Source organism: Arachis ipaensis, chromosome B06 (assembly GCF_000816755.2).
Source record: "Arachis ipaensis cultivar K30076 chromosome B06, Araip1.1, whole genome shotgun sequence".
In the NCBI taxonomy this organism is placed as follows: Eukaryota; Viridiplantae; Streptophyta; class Magnoliopsida; order Fabales; family Fabaceae; genus Arachis; species Arachis ipaensis.
In genome coordinates, this window is record NC_029790.2 from 90,763,443 (window position 1) to 90,775,454 (window position 12,012).

Sequence of the window (12,012 nt, forward strand, 5' to 3'; positions counted from 1 at the left end):
ACCCCCTGCCGTTCTGCGTGACTGTGCCGACGTCGCCGTCAGTTTTCCTTGTCGCCGATGATGGAGAACCAAGAGAAGAGGACGTGCGAAGAGAGGAAGGCGCCCTGTCTGGAGGCTGCCACCGTCGAATCCTCCTTGTCACCGCCATTCGGATCGAGAACAGGAGAGGAAGGAGGCGCTGTTTGACCGCCGCACCTCGCCGTCGATCGCCTTTGAACCGCGTAGAACCCAGGACTGCGGGCGTGAGGGATGCGATGCAGGAGCCCGACACGAGAAAGAGGGAGCGCGCGTGCTCGCGCGAGGGGAAGGCGACGCTGCTGTCATCGCCGTTGCTGAGCCGCCGTCGCCGTTCCTCCAGAACCGCCACCGCTGGGTCGCTGTGAAGAGGGGTCCGCTACTGCGACGCCGCTGCTACTGTGGCTGTCGTGGTGTTCATCGCGTCCCTGGTCATCGCCGGCTGTTCTGATGATGTCAAGGGGTTCAGGCCGCCGCCGGTGTCGCTGCCGGAGAAGGGAGCTGCATCTCTGTGATTCTGACCGCCGGGGATGGTTCTGTGACTTCCGGGACCGCCGCCGGAGCTTCTGTTCATTTCTGTCGCTTGAGACCCCGCTGGAAACGCTGGAAAAAGTATGCCGGTAAGGGTTTCGAATTTGATTTTTGTTTCTTATGAGATTCTGGAGTTTTATTGTTGCGGCATGTTGGTTTCAGTCACCGTTGCCGGAGTCGGGTTGCCGCAGCCGCTGGGGGTGGCTGCCGGGGCCACCGCCAAACCGGTTCAGAGTCCACTGCTGTTTCGGTTCAGCCGCTCTTTCTTTAGTTCGGTAAGCGTTTCGATTTGAAAGCCCTTTAGTTACCGTTCTATTATCATACGCTGAGGTTTGTGGCGTTAATTGCTATAAGATTGAGTTTCGGTTGTTGTATGTTGCGATTAGAGTTGTTGAGACTGTTGCGAAAGTGGCTTGGAGCTGAGGTTTTGGTTGCCGCCAGTTCGGTTTGAGACAGAAAGGAATTGATGAGGCATTTGGGTTATGGATTTGCGTTTTGAGGTAGGGGCGCTTTCTGAAAACTACAGTTTATTATTGGAATTATTACATATGGATACTGATGTGAGATATGGTGTAATTAGTGATTGTATCTGCCTTATGTATTATTTGATTGACTCGAACGATTATGGATGTTGGCTTGGCTGAATTGTTGTGTGGCTTGTGAAATGTAATGTTTGAAGTTGATTCTTTAAATATATATGGATGTACTCTTTATGAGTTTTTGTAAGTTGTATGGTATTTATGGATGTACGTTATCGAACGAAAGTATCTTTGGGAGCGGTATTGCGGTTTAAAGTTTTAAACAGGCTCATATTTTAGTATTAATTAATATAAGTGTCGTCGTAATGTCCGAACTATCAGAGTCGCGCAGCCGGAAGTGCGAGCTTTGGTAGTTAGGGTGTTACATTATGGTATCAGAGCAATTCTTCCTGTAGAGCCTGAGGAATAGACTGACTATGCTTCAATTGCATACTCAGAGAGTTTGTCATGTATTAGGTCTTGTTGAATGACGAGGATTAGAGCTTTGTGCACATGACGGTCTATTGATTTAACGCTGTTAGTCTTGCATTGCATAATTCCTGAGATTCAGTTTGGCCAGATTAATACTGGTGAATTATGTATATGAAAGCACTGATGGGTTATCATAGATGAAATACGAGTTTTGAGTAAAGCGAATCGCGGGTTTTGGGAACGTTAGAAACTATTTCTCGAGGCTATTCAGTTGTGTGTCTTGAATTCTGTTCGAGTTGACCTGTTCTTTTGTATCCTAACTTGAAGTCCTTATTTTCTAATCCTTTGGAAAGTAGTTTGATTTTTCAACTCTATTCCTCTATCGATATGCATTCTTGTTTGACCTTAAGTGCATATGCTGGTTGGGAACTCACTTTGAGTAAATTTGGCTTATGAGCCTGAGATGATTTGAGAAATGAGATCTTTAAAGCCAAGGCTAAAAAGAGTTGAAATTTGATTTCAAAGTGAAATGGCTTGAGAAAAGTGATTTATGGCTTAAATGCGGGTTTTATGAATTTGATGATGTTGAATGGTGGAAGTGTTGCTTTTTTGTGAGCCGGAATGGCCGTGTATGCTATTGAACTATGGCTGATTGCCGAATGAGTTGTGAGCTGTATGGCTGATTATGAATTATGAACTTAAGCCAAAGGGCTGTATTTATTGATAACATGGCTGGTTCTGGATTGAACCATGAGCCGGATGACTGAGATGGATGGTGATCTATGGTTGAGTATAAATGCATGTATGCAATCACTTTTGTATTCTTTAGGATCAATTGAAAGCTTATTTGATGTCTCATGCCTAGTGGATCTTGTTTAAACTACTTTGATTTGAGATCTTTTCTTGTATGGCTTGACTCCTTTTCAAGTACATCCTAATCTTCTTGAATATCGTTATGACATGGTGATTTCAAGTATATTTTTGGAGACTTGTTTTGAATTTTATAAAGCAGATTGAATTCTCTTTGAATAAGTTCTAAATTGAACTTATTTTTTAGTTGCTTGGTTATAATTGAAACCATTGTTCAATTTTTGACAAAATTGTTTTAGAGTTGACATGCGCTATTTTAAATGAGGTTTTGAAAGGTTTCCTTGTTTAATGGAAACCTGTTTGTTTGTAACGCAATACTTGTCTCCTTACCAGATTGTAAGCAAAAAAAAAAATTTTACCTCGGAATTTATTTCTTTTCTAAAGAGAGTTTAACCTCCTCTTTTGTCCCCGCTATAAATGTTATACACGCTTGTTTGAATATGGGTTTTGGGAATTTTTGAACAAGCATTTGATTTCTCTTCTGAGTTTTATGAATTACCTTTGGTTAAGTTGTGCACCTAATTATCTTTCTAAAATATTTGAGGAAATATTTTAGCTCTTAGCCAAACTTGTGTGCATTTTGTTTTTAAAACTCTACATGATCTACTTCAACATGAAAGCGTATTAAAAGAAACTAAAATACCCCTAACCCTAATTTTTGAAAATGAAACCCTAACCCAGTGACCCGCTAACCGACCCGGTTTCCTTCACTCACACTCAGCAGCAGCAGCTGCTGCCCCTCTACCCTAGACACCCACACGCAGAGGCAAAAAGGAAAAGAAAGGAAGAAACAAACGAAGCAAAAGGAGGGGTTCAAAGAAGAGAAGAGGGGAAACAGAGAGGGGACTCGCGGATAGAGAGAGATGGAATCGCGTCCGCCGTTGACCCACACCCTACCGTTTTGCGTGACTGTGCCGACGTCGCCGTCAGTTTTCCTTGTCGCCGATGATGGAGAACCAAGAGAGGGGGACGTGCGAAGAGAGGAAGGCGCCCTGTCTGGAGGCTGCCACCGTCGAATCCTCCTTGTCACCGCCATTCGGATCGAGAATAGGAGAGGAAGGAGGCGCTGTTTGACCGCCGCACCTCGCCGTCGATCGCCTTTGAACCGCGCCGAACCCAGGACTGCGGGAGTGAGGGATGCGATGCAGGAGCCCGACACGAGAAAGAGGGAGCGCGCGTGCTCGCGCGAGGGGAAGGCGACGCTGCTGTCATCGCCGTTGCTGAGTTGCCGTCGCCGTTCCTCCAGAACCGCCACCGCTGGGTCGCTGTGAAGAGGGGTCCGCTGCTGCGACGCTGCTGCTACTGTGGCTACTTGACAGTGATCACAGCCAATTTTGAGATTTTATAAATTGCTGTTGATTAGATATATACTTTTCTATATATGAAACTTTGAGATTACTTATACAGTCTAACAACTATTTATTCCTAATACCTCGACCGTACTTTTACTGGTTTATGGAACTGCATTTACTTTGAATTACAATTGACTTTCTAGTAATTTTACTATAGTTCCAATGCACATCTTCATTTGATTATGTATTTGAATATTTTTCAAAATTTTGAAAAGAAAGGATTTACCACTTTTGTTTCGGTTGAGTTTCGTTTGATAAGCTCTACCTAACTTATTTTGAATTGAGTTTGATTTAGCATGCTATATGGTTTATGCCATTGTTGTTCTTTTGAAAACGGCTTTGAAAGAAGTAAATGATTACGTGACTCAGTTTGGCTTAGATCCTATTTTATTACTCAAATCGGAAAGCCAAGGTTTTAATGATTTTAAATGAATTCGGCGAAATGAGTTATGATATTCTCCCCTAAAGACTTGAGACTCTGTCGAGAAACTTTGTTATAAAATCCCATTGTGGGATGGGTGATTTTGAATGTTCCCAAAATGAATCTTTAACTTTCCATGGTTTTGGAAGTTTTGGAAAGAGAATGCTGAGAGTGGCTTTGTTTTAAAAAGGGAACTCACTTTGAGTAAATTTGGCTTATGAGCCTGAGATGATTTGAGGAATGAGATCTTTAAAGCCAAGGCTAAAAAGAGTTGAAATTTGATTTCAAAGTGAAATGGCTTGAGAAAAGTGATTTATGGCTTAAATGCCGGTTTTATGAATTTGATGATGTTGAATGGTGGAAGTGTTGCTTTGTTGTGAGCCGGAATGGCCGTGTATGCTATTGAACTATGGCTGATTGTCAAATAAGTTGTGAGCCGTATGGCTGATTATGAATTATAAACTTAAGCCGAAGGGCTGTATTTATTGATAAATTGGCTGGTTCTGGATTGAACCGTGAGCCGGATGGCTGAGATGGATGGTGATCCATGGTTGAGTATAAATGCATGTATGCAATTGAATGAATTGTGAATTTAAGCTTTATCTTGATATAATCTGTAAGAGGGATAGGAATTGTATTGTATTATGTTTGTAATATTATTTATATATATTTATGTATATATATGGATGTACTCTTTATGAGTTTTTGTAAGTTGTATGATATTTATGGATGTACGTTATCGAACGAAAGTATCTTTGGGAGCGGTATTGCGGTTTAAAGTTTTAAACAGGCTCATATTTTAGTATTAATTAATATAAGTGTCGTCGTAATGTCCGAACTATCAGAGTCGCGCAGTCGGAGGTGCGAGCTTTGGTAGTTAGGGTGTTACAGGTTAAGGCTTGGAGTTGCTTTGTCCTTCTGGATTAACTCTGGTATTACTATCTTCTTCAAGTGTGAATGATTCCTTCTATGGCAGGCTGTATGTAATTGACGCTGGTTTGAGCAGCCGCCAATACTCCTCCAGATCTGAACCCCAGGGTTAGTGTGGATCCATTCTGATTGAGGGTGAAGCTCCTGCAGTTCATTCTCCTTAATGATCCTACTTAAAACGACATAGCCAAGGTCAAATCTTCCGGATCGGAGTATGTTGCGCCTTTGGATTCTAGCCTCTACCACAGAGACCCTAATCTCCTGCAAATCAGCTGAACTGATGTCTCGAGAAGTCCCCAACGAAGTCGCACTCTGAACCCATGTAGAATATGATAACCTTATGCCAGTTCAATACATTCATATTGATGAAGAACGAATATACATCTTAGACTAGAGAATCAAACACAGATTAAAGAGATACATTTATACTTTTATTAATGCATAAAACTCAGCAAGGCTCCTCCCCTCAACCTAGGGGGTTTAGAAACTCATACTGATAGAAAAGACAATGTAAAAAATGAAATTATGGTAAATGATGGGCGAAGATCCTTAACAAAGACTGATCTTCTACTATAAATTCTAAAATAATGACTAGTAAGGGTAAAACTATCTTTTTGGTGCTAAAATCCACTTCTGGGGCCCACTCGGTGACTGTTTGGACTGAGCTTTGATGAGATCCACATGCTATGAGGCCTCTAGGGCGTTGAACACTGGCTAGGGGGTCCTCTTTGGGCGTTTGGACGCTAGTCTCTTCTCCTTGGGCGTTGGACGCCTGGAAGGGGGTAGGAGGCTGGCGTTGGATGCCAATTTTGGGCCTTCTAATCTGAAGCAAAGTATGGACTATTATACATTGTTGGAAAGCTCTGAAAGTCCACTTTCCATAGACGTTGAGAACGCTCCATTTGGACTTTTGTAGCTCTATAAAAGCTCTTCAGAGTGCAAGGAGGTGAGATCCGGACAGCATCTGCAGTGCTTTCTCTGTCTCTGAATCAAACTTTTGCTCCAGCTCTTCAATTTTAGCCAGAAAATACTTGAAATTACACAAAAATACATAAACTCAAAGTAGAATCCAAAAATGTGAAATTAACACTAAAACCTATGAAAACTTAATAAAAATTAAACAAAACATGCTAAAAACTATATGAAAATGATGCCAAAAAGCGTATAAAATATTCGCTCATCAACGAACTAGAATTTTAATCAAGAAAACCAAAAGTCTTTACTTTTAACCACTTTTCCAAAGTGATACATATACACACATAATCACATAGCGTTATATATATAGACATATTTCAAGATTCTTAAATACAAGTCCCACCCCTCTAAAAATTAAAGACAATAAATGGCGAGGAAAAAATCCAAGACTAAACCAAATACAGAAGATATACTTACATATGTACATAAAGTTTTGATGATCAGTCACGGCTCCACACCAAAGATTTCTGAACCTGTTGTTGAAAAGGAAATCTGTAGGGGGTGAGAACTTCGTCCTCGCAGGTTCTCAGTAGGGACAGTGAATGCCGTGAGAGTAAGGAAATAAGTTACAAATAATTGCTTTATAATTTTAAATTAATTACCATTATAATTCATCAAAATTTACTTTAAACAAATCCCAGTTACATCATTCAGTTTTTGAGTTACAGTAATCAGTTCTCAACTATCTTAATCCTTGACATATACAGGAACCAACAAGCACAAACAGACACGCAATACAAGCACATAAATAGTTCACACATAAACTAAGTACAAGGAATTCACAAACAATACAACACATCACACAGAACACTCAAGCAATTCATACAAATGCATATGATGAATGCCTTTTCTATGCATGCCATGAGTTCATGTGTCGGTTGTAACACCCTAATATTCAAATCCTTATGCTCGAGTCATAAGTCAATGATATTACGGTGGTACGACTCTCAGGAGGATTTTTAATAAATAAATATAGGTACTTTCGAAAGGAGTATTAATCGAGAAGCCTGAAAAGAGTAGAAATAAAATCGCGAAGATGTATCACTCACGTTTCAACAACAAAAGATAAACCGCGGAGCCGAAAACGTTATACGGACAAGGCGTAGAGGAGATTAAGAGATAGATAACAGATAGATATATATAACATAAGTAAATAGCCACTAGTTGCGACCCGCGAAGTTTAGGCCGGCTAGGGTACAGTATGAAAGTAGTTGATAACAGTATATCCTAATCTCTCCCGAAGGAAACATGAGAGCCTCTATAGGCAATTCAAAAGAGTTCAATACATAATATAATCTTTTCGAAACAAAGGTGGAGAGATTCTAAGCAAAACACAAAGTAGAGAAAATAAATATCTTCGCCGTCTCTCAGACGAACCACAGCTCACTTCTAAGCACCTGGACCTGTATCTGAAAAACAAGAGATATATACGGAATGAGAACCCCGGGCCCATGGGTTCCCAGTACGGTAAAAGTGCCAAATAAATTCGCCTTGCTACTACCCGCTCAACCCAGAGCCAGTGGAACAACCACTACTGCGGCTACTACCCATGCGGGTGTTTAAAAGCTCAACCTGAAGCGAGTGGAATCACCACTACTACCGCTACTACCCAGGCGTCACAATCTCTGACCTGGAGCAAGTGGGACGAACCACAACCCTTGCTACTACCCATGGTCTCAATCTCTCTCCTGGAGCAAGTGGGACGAACCATAACCCTTGCTACTACCCAGGATCTCAAAACATACATTCGTTCAGTTTCGAAGTAATCATCACTATTATCAAATCTCAAACATTAACCTGGAGCAAGCGGGACGAACCACAACCCTTGCTACTACCCAGGATCTCAAAACATACATGTATTCAAAATTCCATAATTAAACTCATTTATCATAAACATCCTTTCCCGTCTCATAACCGGAGCAAGTGGACAACGCCACTGCCTACTACCCAGGGTCACATATCACATTTCAACCTTTTTCATTGTTATCTCAACCCAGAGCCAGTGAAATAATCACTACTGCGGCTACTACCCAGGTGGGTGTCTAAAAGCTCAACCTGGAGCGAGTGGAATCACCACTACTACCGCTACTACCCAGGCGTCACAATCTCTGACCTGGAGCAAGTGGGACGAACCACAACCCTTGCTACTACCCAGGGTCTCAATCTCTCTCCTGGAGCAAGTGGGACGAACCACAACCCTTGCTACTACCTAGGATCTCAAAACATACATTCGTTCAGTTTCGAAGTAATCATCACTATTATCAAACTCAAACATTAACCTGGAGCAAGCGGGACGAACCACAACCCTTGCTACTACCCAGGATCTCAAAACATACATGTATTCAAAACTCCATAATTAAACTCATTTATCATAAACATCCTTTCCCGTCTCATACCCGGAGCAAGTGGACAACGCCACTGCCTACTACCCGGGGTCACACATCACATTTCAACCTTTTTCATTGTTATCTATGTAACACATTCATTCATTAATCATATATGCATTTATACTCAGCCATAAACAATAATGGCTTTGCCGTAACCCGGCAATAACTCAGCCATCCGGCCCATGGTTCAATCAAGAACCGGCCATTTATCAACAAATATAGCCCTTCGGCTCATGGCATACACGGTACTTCCACCGTCATCCTCCATATCTCATATAATCATCCTTGATCATCATTGATCATAACTTTTCCCCTTTCTTCACTCGCAAGTTACCACATCCCCTAGCTCATTGTTAGGCATATCAGAATGATTTAATACATAAGAGGTGAGATCGGAGGCTTAGAAGTATGAGATTTGGCTTTTAAAACTCAAAAATCAACTTTGGCATGAAAACAGGGCCACGCGTACGCGCACGCGCGGATGGCAAAAAACTCATCGACGCGCAAACGTCATACGCGCGAACGCGCGGGTTGAAAAATATCCAAACGGCGCGCAAGCGTCAGCCACGCGTACGCGTGGGTGCTCTTGCGCCCAGGCACAAAACTGGCATAACTCTGGCACAACTCTCTGGAAAATAGCTGGGCATTGGGTGCAGCGCATCGACGCGCACGCGCACACCACGCACACGCGTGGATGGTGCCTTCTTGAAGAACGACGCGTACGCGCCAAGTGCGTCTACGCGTGGAGGGTCATTCTGCTAAAAATTTTCTAAGTTAAAAGCTGCAGAATTTACAGATTCAACCCCCAATCTTCCGATGGACATAACTTTCTCATTTTAAATCATTTTTCACCCATTCTTTGAACGGCATGGACATCCCGGATCCAATTTCATTTCTAAACAGATTTGGCACAAAACAGAGATCCGTAGTCCAAGTTATGTCCCGTCAAAGTGTGCCCAAAAACTATGTTTTCATACAAAACCACAAGGTGCCATTTTCAAAACAAGCCATTTTCAACTCTTTTCAAAATCAACCAAAACATGTCAATTTCAACCCTTTTTGAAATCAATCAAAATGTATCAAAATCCACATCAAGCCATCCTCAACTCACACATTACGCGTGGCCACAAACGGCTCGTTAATCGGAGCTCCGTAGCTCAAGTTATGGTGGTTTGAAGATCAAAGAGAGTTAGGTTTTCTCTCTTCTCTTCTCTCTTCTCAATTTCAGCGCCCCAACCCTTCTTTGTAGGGTAAAATGAGCTGAAATACTCATAACTAATGTTTATATATATTGGGTCTTGGGCCCACTTAGGCCCAGTTCACTTATTTTTGTCCGTTGGCCCAATTTTGGGCCAAAACCTTTAAGATTAGCGCTCTAAATCGCACTTTAAATATTTCTACCTTCCCTAATTATAATTCCTCATTTCTTAATCTCATTTACTCATAATCAATTTTCTCAGTTGTAGTACCAGACAGATCTCAGCCGGTACTGCCGGTCAAAATTCCACTGCGCACTTTTACGCAGAAAACTATATTTTCCGACTCAGAAAAATTCACTGAATCCAAATATCATATTTAAATTATCAAATTCCAATTGCCAAATCTTCCAACCATATTCGCTCCTATTTAACTTATTATTTAATTAATTTTGGTTAGACCGGGTATTACATCGGTTGTCTACCCGCTCCCGACATTACCCGGGTACGAGTCCCAGATATGGCTTTCCAGATGCATAGAGTGTGCTTATAAGTCTTACGGCAAGGCCGCATACAATGTGACTTTTAAATCAATGAGCTTACATCTGGAAAACAGTTCTCAGTGTGTGGGCGTCCCCACTATACATTTGGCACTAAGGCCCAAATAAAGTCGCATCTGTTCTCCTGTGGTAGACATTCCTTTAACTAATATATTCCTTTAATCTTTGTTCTCTACTCTCCTGTGGCAGAGATTCCTTTGATTATCTCTCATTCATTTACTTTTCATTCTTCTTCTTTTCCCTCTTATCAAACCAAACTCAAAACATAACTTAAAGCAAAATCCCTTCTCAAAAGATTGAGTTTAAAACATTATACCTTTTTTAATAAATCGAATTGAAAACAAAACTCTTTTCGTAATAAATAAAAATCAAATAATTTTCTTAAATCAGATTTGCTTTTAAATAACACTTTAAATAAAATCTTAGAGTTTTATAAAAATTTGGTAGCATTTTCTCTAAAATTCGGACTATGCCACCCTTTCAAGGTCCCAACCAAACAATCTCTCAACCATTTCGAATATCAAATCCTTTTTAATAATCAAACCATTTTCAAATATCAAATAATTCTCAATAATCAAATCATTTCCTTTGAAACTAAGTCACATTCTATTTCAATAAAATTCAGCTTCCTTTCAAATCCTTTGCTCTTGAATCAAACCAATAATTACTAATGAATCAAACCAATATTTTTCCAAACTCTTTCCAACGGTTTCAAACCCAAGTCACTCCTTAGTATAAATTTTATAACTCTGACTTTGAATACAGAATCCTTTTCTCAATATGAGTAAATATGCAACTAGATCTTTTTCAACATAGGATCATTTTCTTAAAATAGGTTTATAAATCAGATTTTCAATAAAAAGATAATTTCTTAATATAAATACATATAAAAATCAAGTTTTCAAAATAAAATCACTTTTTGTTTGTTTTTACAATATGGGCGGAACACCTCCTCAAAACTCGACTTCACCACTCTTACAGACACCCTCACTTTCATAACTTCTCGACAGTTTACCAGCCTTCCATCATCACTTTTCAAACACAAGGTTCTCAATAATCGAAATATGATTCCAATTCTAGTAAAATCATTTATATAGTAACACCAAAAATCAATTACCATTCACTTTCTCAACTAAAAACTCAATCACAATCACAGCCAATCATCCATAGTAAAGAAATCCAAACTCAATAACATTATAATTACTAACATATTTGCAATTATTTACTATACTTTTGGGCATTCTTAAATTGAAAACGGCTAATTTTAAAATAAAATTCCCTACCTCCGTATGAAATCAAAATCAACAAAAGCTCTGGAAAAACTTTCTGACCGAGCTGCTGAAGAGGAAAGCATCAGAAATCGTATGTGCCTCCTAAAACTTTAATTGGCCGAACTCAATGGAAAGGGGAGCTATGTCACCGTCAGCTTTCACCGATCAAAAGTTACGCCAACGTATAGAAAAAAAATACAAACACTTTTATCAGATTAGATTTTTTATTGGAGTGACGGATTTCAAAAAACCGAAGCCGAAAATCATGGAGGTGTCATGGCTCTCCTTCAAGGACTCTCAGTTTCTCTCACTTTCATTCTCTTTCCAAGTTTTAAATCGGTGATGATATTGAATATAATAAAAGGCATGATGGTGATTATTTGAGGAATTGTGTGTTAAGACTTAGGTGTCATAATAATATATATGTATACATGCATTAAGTCCACGTTTCAAATTTCCTTCCCTTTGTTCTTTTAATGTCTCATGCCTCCTTTCTTCTTTTTGCTTCCAAATGGCTTCGGCCAATTCTTTTTTTTTTTTTTGGAACTTTAATA

General features: G+C 40.2%; 1 long non-coding RNA gene across 1 annotated transcript in view; it reads left to right on the forward strand.

Moving 5' to 3' along the window:
* Positions 3,025 to 12,012, forward strand: part of LOC110264049 — a 25,302-nt gene continuing 16,314 nt past the window's right edge. The window contains exon 1 of the long non-coding RNA XR_002349785.1: positions 3,025 to 3,177. This is a non-coding gene — a long non-coding RNA (uncharacterized LOC110264049). The remainder of the gene's footprint in view (positions 3,178 to 12,012) is intronic.